The following is a 10,052-nucleotide window of genomic DNA, read 5'->3' as shown; positions in this document are numbered from 1 at the left end:
CTCTCTCTCTCTCTCTCTCTCTCTCTCTCTCTCTCTCTCTCTCTCTTTGCACTTGACCAGCCTGCCAGGAATATGATCAGAGAAGAAATACTGGACTTTTAACCTCCAGCCTATGTAAAGAGGCTTATGGTCATTGAGGCTGACAGATATGCACACACACACACATGCACGCACACACATACACACACACACAGCAGAGGGGGATTTGGGGCTTGTTTTGACATGAAGTCATTGATATGCAGAGGGATTCCAGAGGAAGGCAAGCCAACATGAAGACAGACAGACAGACAGAGCAGTCGCTGGTTTTGTTTCCACAGTAAAATCTGATTTAACTGTAAATCATGTCGTTGTAACAGCCAAAAACCATTTGGAGGAATACAATATAGGGCTTGGCTTCTGTGATATTTAATCAAGAGGAGAGGGTCTATTAAAATTTTTTTTTTTTTATTGCAAACCGGCAGAATGTCAAATTAAAATGACCCCAAAGAAAAGTTTCCACATGCACCTGTTTGAGAAGATGATCCTGATTAAAAAAGCAAAAATTATACATTTGCTTTTCATTGTTAAAATGGCTGTATTCTTAAAAAGATATGCAAATTATTAGAATGGACACACACACACACACAGCGTAATCTCCTGCATATCAGATGTATTATGGCAACACATTTTGGTTTAAAAGAGAAAATTGAGGTTTGTAAACAGTGTGACTTTTCATAAAATCTCTTGAGGAACACCTGAAATTGAGTGCCTTGGAAACCAAGTGGCTGCTGTGCATCCCATATAACCACAGCACACCCGCCTCCCCCAAAAAAATGCCCCCCCCAAGAGGAAAAGCAACACTTGAAATCAGTTTCCCAGCAGTTGTAAAGGAACAGTGAAAACTCAGCAGGTTGTAACAACAGTCGAACACGCAGAGATGAAATAATGTCGGTGCAGATCCAGACACGAGTTTCTTTCTGACGGGTTCAAGTGAAGATCGAGAACATTCATGAGAGCCAATAAAAGGACATTTGCATATTTGCATTTGCCAAAAAGCCCATTACGATGTGTCAGTCAAACTATAACAATGAGTGTTTCTGTAGGCTTTATTCAGAAATATAACTTTGTTGAGAAATGCTGTTGGTTTTTATTCCACTCTTAAACTTCTCCCACATGTTCAGTTTACTGCAAGTGGTTACAAAACGTCTCCCCAACAGGCCGAGCTCTCCCGATGCTCTGGATCAAGTGTTTTCCACAGAGACGAGGAGAGACATGAACAAACTCAGTTAACACAGGAAACATGACTCTGTCTGAACCTTCCCTCTGCACACTGGACCTGTGTGCATGCGCAAAACACCTGCACGATGGCCCAATCCCAACCGCCACAGTCAGGGACTTTGAGGTCTCGTTACTGCAAAATCCTTGAGGGTTTACGGATGTCCAACTGTCAAATGTTCGAGTGTTTGAGGGCTCTCTCTCAGACATGTTGAGCCCTTTATGAACCCTTTCCGTAAGTCTGCATTTCTGCAGACTTTGCCTAAGGGAATTACCCACAATTCATAGCAATGTGACGTTAAACACGGGGTTACCAGTGGAAGACGGATATGTAACAACGGGAAAAGAAGAACTACACATGGTGTGTCCAGCCTGGCATATCACATTTACACAAAAAACATTAAGGATTAAAGATGGTACATAAAAAACATGTACACAAGTGAACCCCTAACCTTAACACTAAATGCCAGCTCTTAACCAGTGTCTGTAAGAAATGAGGCCCCTATAGTGTCCTCTCCTCAGACATTTGTTTTCCGAGTCAGTCCTAGAAAGACAAGAAGTCATAAAAACCCACTTTCACCTCTTCTCAAATTCCCTCCCGCAGAAAACCCAGCGGTGACAGTATGTTGTATTTTGGGCTGCTTCCAAGTCATACAAGTCGCCGCTTTATTGAGTGAACCAACCCATTAGGTTTATGGCCTCGCTCTCCCCTTCTCACTCTGCCTGAAATACACACTGATGCTGAAATAATACACTGCGTTCCAGCCGGTCTTTGGCAGACAGCCGTTCTTGATGAGTCACCTAATGTATGCTTACTCAGGAGAAAACTATAATTGGGAAACACACAGACAACAGGTAGCCCTTTCAGCCGGAGTCCTGGGGGAGGGCCAGCCAAAAGAAAAGAATTACCCACTCTGTAAAGTGTCTGTGTGGAGATGAGTGTTACGGCGAGGAGAACTGAACAGGAGAGAAAGAAAGTTGTTATAGATCATTGTGAACCTGTTCAGGGGTGTCGAAGATAATGAGACGTGTAAATCAGGATATGGCAGAGAGCACAGAGTCAACTTTGAATGAACTCCTTCAGAAGCTGACTCAGACTGACGAACAGTTAACTATGACGAGGCAATTTTATTCAATGTCATGCTTTAACTCTTGCTTAAATTCCTTTATTTTCCCACAATTAGTTACAAACTCAGAGTTAGTGCACACGTGTCTCCGTGAGTGAGCGTGCACCTCCTTGTCTGTCCGCGGCTTATCTCGCATTCTGCTGCAGCAAACTGCATAATATTTTGGGTGGCCGGTTATGGCTGCATGCTCAAGGACTTCCCGTGGTTTCGGTGACTCACACTGTCACCAAAACGCCTTTTATTGCTTATTCTCTTCACTCACTACTCTTAACCGGCCCCCAACCGTAAGGGCCGCTAGTGATGACACAGCTAAGTGCATCGCTGATCCACCAGCGTGTTTGGCTATCAGCTAACTGAACTAGTACACACACTGCTGAGTACCTCTACTTAGCTGCTACTAAGCAGGTAGACAGCTTGGAGACAGCTTGTATGACATGTCTTATACAACGACTTCAAGCCGATTGCTTGAATACATAACCTCTTGTTTTTGCGTTTGAATGGAGTGTGATTTAAGAAGCCTTACTTGGTGTCCAAGGTAGGTTTTCAAATGCTGCTTTACCTCTGTAATTATTTTAACCCAGACCATGATATCTCCCTAAACCAAATCAAGTTGTCTTTGCGCCTAAACTTAACCAAACCTCAAGGTGGAACTATGCCTCTGAGACATATTGAGATGGTCTTATCACGGTTTAAAAAAACATCATGACATAATACTTCCTGTTCTGTACTTTCTATTCTTCCTGTTTATGTTATTTCCTGTTGGCACCCACTCTCATGGCAGATGATCATTTTGATCATTTTTGAATGTAGGCTAAATGAAATGAGCTGAGCTAGACCTCAAGTTTAACAGAAAAAAACATCAGAAATACTCACGAGGAGATCACATGTGCAATCAGTCTAATGTCTAATCTAATGTAAAGGATGAAGACATCTTGTTTCTAATGTGTTTAGTTTTCTTTTCTGTTTTTCTTTTTTTCCCATAAACGTCTTCATACAGGCCAACACACCCATTGCATAACCATAAATAACAACACTTCCTGATGTACTTGTACTGCTTTTAGTGTACATTATGAAAACACACATGAAATGAACATTAATTGAATTTTGAACAATACAAATGTAATGAACAATCCATCAACAAAACAGATGATGAACAGCCTGAGACTTCTCGCTGTCTCTCAACAATTTATTTGAGTGTCTCTGTTCTCACTTTTCTTTTCAAGTTCTTTTATTTTTCGCCGTGATGAGTCTGATAGTGGCGCTGAATTATTTTCTGCAATCATCCGGATTGAACCCTGTGGCGGACCAGTTCTGGCCCTCGGGCCATTGGTTTGACCCCTCTTGGTTTAAACCATTTCACCAGGTATAGAAGGCTAATCACTGGAAAATTGCTAAATAACAAATACAAATCTTTGGTTGCAATGTCACAGCTGTACAAGCCTGATGATTAACGTCTATGTAAATCCTAAAGTTAGATTTTGATTAAACCCTACAGCTATTTTATTATGAGCATTAGTATGTCAGAGGTAAAGTCACCTTGAGACTGAGGAGAAAACAAAAACATTTGGAACAACAAAAACACGAGACAAAGCGGGACAAACGTCTCTGAAACTTTTTGGAAAATGCGTTGCAGTTTGCTGCGGGACTCAGAATTAGGCTGCACTTGACATTGCATTGAATTAAGCCTCCCGTAGAGGAGGGGTGCTCCAAACATTTTTTAGGTTTGGGACCCAAGTGATAAAAGTAGCCCGTCACCCTGGGACCCAGGCTAATTAAAACTAGTGACATGTAGGAATGCTGGAGCAGTCGGGCCTGCCAGCTATTTCAGGTCCTGAATCCTGACCTATTGTTTAAAAAGATTAGGATATCTACCCGTCTATTGGCCTAATTGAAGTTGACATGGATATTGGGGCCATGATACAGTGCACGAATCTCCACTGCAACACCGCCACACAGCTGCCTCTAGATGAATACTGTCATCTCTGTGTTCACATGTTGATCTTATTTCCTGGAATGTGTGGTTATGGAAATCAAATGCAACCTATGTCATGGAAAAATAGCGTAATGTTGGCCGATGCTGTGCGTGTGTGTGTTGTTAGCGGTGGTCGTTGTGGTACTGGGCGAGTGATTGTGATTAATATCACCAGCAAGTTACACTGACAAGAGTTTATGTCCCGTGAATAGCGAAAGACGAAAAAGACGAAAATGTTTGGAACTAATTAGCTTGACTGGAGAACTTCAAACCAAATAGATTCTAAAATCCCAAGACGATGAAGGGAATTAATCGTGCAGGGAATCACAGATTTAGTTTTGGTCTTCTTTGTGCTTTTGCTGCTGTCTTTAAATCAAAAAATGCGGAGCAGATGAAGCTTTGGAAAGTCATGTTAGTGTGATGGTACGGTGCATGACACTGAGGTAACTCACATCCATATGCAGTGCAATTCTTTAGTTGTTTGAATAATACCACAAAAACATATATGGTCCATAACTATCTACACAATCAAAACTACACAACAAACAGCTGTGGCAGCGTGGTATCACGCACAAATACACCTTTAGACATTCTGACATGTCACAGAAGAAAAAGCAGAGGTGTAAGTAAACCTTTGCTGCTTCTTTAATAAAGTCCAGTTATTTTGCAGACGAGCCAAAATAACAACAAGAGTGGTCACAACATTAGAAACACCACCCAGTACAATGCATACACCACCCAGTACAACCATAAACTTAGTAATACATATATAGTCAGATGAACACCTCTGTGATCCTATCAATCCATAAAGAACAGTGTTTTCTCTGTACAGGTAGAATTTATGTCTGAGCTGTTTTATTGAATCGCATTACATTTTTGAAAGTGTGTTTTTAGAGATTTACTCAGCAGAGAACATCCGTATCATTACAGTCTGAAGCTACAAGGCGACGCATCGCTGTAAGCAGCCAGAGAAGAGCAAGGTAACAGTCAAGGCCATCAGCACAACTGATTCTGATCATTTTATACGACAGTATAAATGACGGAGCGCTTCTGAAAAGGTGTCCTGTCAAGTCGCAGAATTTAAGAACACGTGGCTCAAAACTTAATAATGCAACTACACATGTGTGAATAGAGACTCTAGCAGATAATTGTTGGGTTGAGAGCACATTTATGTCCTTTCAACGTCTCACTACAGTGTACTGCTCATGCACTGTGTGGAGTTGTTTTACTGCAGTGCGCACAACAGTGTTGCCAGATCAGATTGACAGTATTTACATTTTGTGCTTCTTCATACTTCTACTCTTGTAGAGGGAGGTTTGAGCCACATGGACTCCTTGGTGGAACAACACTGCCGAGATTTTGGGATATTTCCATGTAGATGAGAATTTATTTATTTACTGTTTGTTGTTTGTACAGAAAGACAAAAAGCAATTCACCAGAAGGGTTAAGGAGCAGGAGGTTATTCCTCTTTTGTAAAACTAAATCCATCCAAGGTTTTTCTGAAAGTCAAGATTAAATTATTCAAAGATATTCCGTTAACATGTTTGCAACCTCGCAATAAATCCTATCTCCTTCAACTCACCCTCACCCAGTGATTTCAGAGTCTGTAGCTCCTTTTTAATCCTGTGATGTGGTTTTCTTATAAATAAGGACTCATTAGTTGCCAATACTTAATACTAAGAAACTAATAATAAATAATATAAAACTACGAAATAAAGTATGTAAAAAAAGACTCAATAAATACTAAACAAATTTTCTCAAAATACACGTAGCACCTTTAACCATGTATCAATAACAATTAGAAATGCTCTGCAGCTGTAAACTCAAAAACAAAAATGCTGCAACTACTAATTTGACCCACATCTGGCTGATCTGCTTCCTAAATAAACATTGTGTGCATCTCATCAGACAGTAAATTGCATTACCTCCCATTAGAAAACGACCATGACGAGGGTCACGGGCTGTTTCCTCGGGGGACGCTCCCCACCTGCGCTGTGTGGAGGAGGAGGAGGAGGAGGAGGAGGAGGAGGACAAACTGTGGGATGCTGGTGTTGCATTTGAATGTGTGCCAGAGAAATCTCCTCCTCTGTGTCCTTCACCGCCTCATTTCACTTTGTGCAAAACAGCTTCACAAACCCCCCCCCCCCCCCCCCCCCCCCCCCTCTCCTCCTCCCTCCTCACTTTCCGAGTGACACCTGATACAGCTGATAGGAGCATTTGAAGCATCCTGACATCCTTGCACGCAGGCCTGTGTGTTTGATACAAGTCGAATCGTCCCATTAGTTCATTGACTCAGACATTTTAGATGCAGAAAAATAAAAGCAGAGCGAAGTTGAGATAACGGGCAGAGGACAGTGATTTAGAGACAGTGGATGGTAGATTACGCATTGATCAAACACCCTCCTCCCCTTTTTAAATATAGATTTTAGAGAAAATGTGAAGGAAGGTAATTTACTTGCCAACTATTCCCTTTTGGATCACTGCGAGGAGCAAAAATCAATCACTGGTGGAGAGATATTATCACTTACAGTAAAGTGCAACTACAGGCCTTCGCTTTAAACTTCGGGCACCGGCTGCAAATTATTTGGACAGCAGTCATCGGTGAAGGTGACAATGAATAAAAAGTAGGTGGATGGATTGTGGTTGAGATCTAACTATTAATACAACACAGGTGTGTACAGTGATATTCCCTGCAGTCTATGGATATGTCACAGTATAATACAGCATTCATATTTTTACAATGAGTACACCTGATGTTTAAGTTAACATGAAGCCATTTTTAGGCGATTTTAAGGTGACATAATTTTTTTGGAGACCTTTTAAAAAAACGTATAATATGCAGATATTTCTCAAATTCATTGAATTTTATTTGTGCAATTTACTCTTCCTTCAGGGGCACATATATTCAAACTAAATCAATTTAAAACATATACATTTGAAAGCAGATGCACTGTTCATCGCATGACGGAGTCCTCCATTAACAAATAAACCTTAATTGTTTTCATAAACTAGTTATTTAAACCACGGATGCATCTGTTTTTTTTATTTTTTATGTCCCATTTCCACCCCCCCTCCTTAAATGTGAGCCTGTTCTGCTGACGGAGTGAGTGAGTCAGGTGAGGGTTCAGTCCCTATCCTCTCCTCTCCGAGGCGCAGTAATCTAGCATTTCTCAGAGTAGGAAGTGCAGTTTGCGGTAACAGAGAATTGAAAGTACGCCATAAATATGGCGCCAAAAGAGTTTTCAAGCTGATGATAAGAGCTGATTTTTTCTTTCATCCCCCGTGATGTCTTTTTTTGGGGTGTGTTCTTTCTTCTTCCTCGGGGGTGTGGGGAGAGGTTGAAAGACGAAACCCGCCTGTGCATTTTAGTGCGAAGAGCCGTGCGTGCACGTCCACCGGGTTAGAGGAGTGGAGGCGAGGCACGGCGGCAAGTGAAGACCGGGGGGAGAGCTCCGCGTTTTATTTTGGAAGGAGGGACGTTGCGTAAACTGGCTCGCGATTTTTTCTGACTCATCGTTTGGAAATAAAGCATCCTTTTTCTTTTTTCTTTTTTTATTTGATCAACCCTCCTCCTCTTGCTTCTCTGTCTCCCCCCCCCTTCCCCGTTTCCTCGCGTACCGCTGGCACCGGAGAGGAAAACATCGTCGGATTCTTTTTTTTGGACACCACGTTTGGACTGCTTTTTTTTCTGCAAAATGCGACATGCTTTCCTGTGAGCGGTATGTTGTGCGCACCTCGCAGGCTGCTATACCGTGAACAGCAGCAGGACCAGCGGCGGACACCAGCACCAGCACCACAACCACACGCTGTTTGTTGGTGTTGTTGTTGTTGTTGACGACTTGTAGAAAAAAAAGGCTGCAACTCTGTCTGGCTGCCACTTTTGGATTTTTTATTTCGGATTTGGACTCGGCGGCCGGTCTTTGCAGAGCCGACGCGCTGTCAACGCAGACTGCGCGGAGGAGGGAAGGGGAGGGGAAGGGACGGTCCTGTCACCCAAACGTGGAAGCCGGAGTCGGGGCTGCCAGGGCACCGAGTGGGCAAACTGAACTGCTGAACCCTCCTCCATAAAACTACATGTGCTAGGCTCCCAATGATCTCCTAATCTCTGGGAATCGCCCGCCGTGCAGGACCGTGGACGTCTCTGCATCCGAAGCTGTCTGCGATCAAGGTAAACAGAAACATTCTGTAATAATGTGCGGGATGAAAATAACGGAAAGTGGGAGTGTTGCAGGACTACTGAAGTCCACTTTGCTGCTGCTGCTGCTGATGCAAGTGCTATGTCAGTGCTAGGCTAGCAGCAGGGCTCCGTACGCACTTTTTTGCAGCGGGCTTGTCAGTCACAGCAGCAGGGGCGCTTCCACGGTGTCGGAAGCGGTGCATGCGGGTCAAGAAAAATAGGTGTTTGCGTGCGTGCGTGTGTGTGCGCGCGCGCAGTGCAACGAACGCAAATAACCCGTTTGAAGCCAAACGCGTAGTTAGTGCACGCAGGGAGAGGAAATGATCCGGGTAAACTTGGCCGCGTTGTAGCTCTGCAAAAAAAATACCGTGAACGTGAACGCGCCCCCGGTGGGAATCAAGTGTGAAAGCGGGCACTTGGAGAGTGTCCAAGTGTGGTTATTTATTCATTTTTGCGCGTAATTGCGACAAAATAAGGGGCCATTTGCGGCGGCGTAGAGAGGAATGTGAGTTGTAACTTGCAGGCGAATTTGAAAGCAGGAACACACACACACACACACACACACACACACACACACACACAGATTTGTCGCCACGCATTATATATGATATGAAGTTGTGTGACGGGCTAGGTTGCGTGGAAGAGCAGCAGGTCTGGGTGCAGGGTGGAGGCACCCGCACAGTCCCTGGAGGATGTTGCAGGGTTCCTTCACTCAGTTAAAAAAAAAAGGGAGGCGAGAGGGGGAGCAGCTCTGCTTTTAGGAAGGCTGAGCACGCAACCACACACACACACACACACACACACACACACACACACACACACACACATATATCAAGGAATTAGAGCAACTCCTCTCTGCCTCCTTCACCCTCTCCTCCTCCTCCTGCTTCATGCTGTGCAGAGCTGGCTTTAGAGGAGGGGTGAGTGGCTGTTGTTTACCTCCTTTAAATCAGAGCTCTGTCTGTATCCCTCAGTTGGTTGGATGTTTTAAAAAAACAAAACAAGGACATGCGGATGCTGATGCAGGGAGTCAGGTGTGAGCAGGATTAATGGGGTGTAAGTGGGGCATCTGCCTCTGGTGTGATGTTCAGTGGCACGTTGTGGCCACCTACTCCTCATAATTGCTTCGGGGAACCTGTAAAAGAATTAAGCCACATTTTTATTTTTTATTTTTTTCAATTTTTGATTGCACACGGGAAGCTGAACTGGCTGCAGTCTTGAATCAATTAAACTGAAATCGTCTGGGGACTTGTTAAATGTTCCCAGTTGTGACAGGAGCTCCCCCCTCTTGCCACCCTCACTCCTCTCTTCCCACCATCATACACACACACACACACACACACACACACACACACACACACACACATTCGTCCGAGTACACAAGCTTGATTTGTGCACCAAAAAAACTCGGTGTGCCTCTCGCTCACTCTAAACACATATTCAGATGCACGTACACTCTTCAACCTCTCTCAACACACACACACACACACACACACACACACACACACACACACACACACAC

At 43.6% G+C, this 10,052-nt stretch overlaps 1 protein-coding gene across 1 annotated transcript in view; it reads left to right on the top strand.

The window, feature by feature from the left end:
- The first annotated feature begins 7,477 nt into the window (after nt 1-7,477).
- jade2 (jade family PHD finger 2) overlaps nt 7,478-10,052 on the top strand; it is a 157,800-nt gene continuing 155,225 nt past the window's right edge. Inside the window, 1 exon segment of the mRNA XM_031874076.1 lies at nt 7,478-8,521. The gene's annotated coding sequence lies outside the window, so the exon portion shown is untranslated.

Source organism: Anarrhichthys ocellatus, unplaced genomic scaffold, assembly GCF_004355925.1.
Source record: "Anarrhichthys ocellatus isolate YVR2014 unplaced genomic scaffold, GSC_Weel_1.0 scaffold78, whole genome shotgun sequence".
In the NCBI taxonomy this organism is placed as follows: domain Eukaryota; kingdom Metazoa; phylum Chordata; class Actinopteri; order Perciformes; family Anarhichadidae; genus Anarrhichthys; species Anarrhichthys ocellatus.
This window is presented reverse-complemented; position numbering and strand designations above follow the sequence as displayed.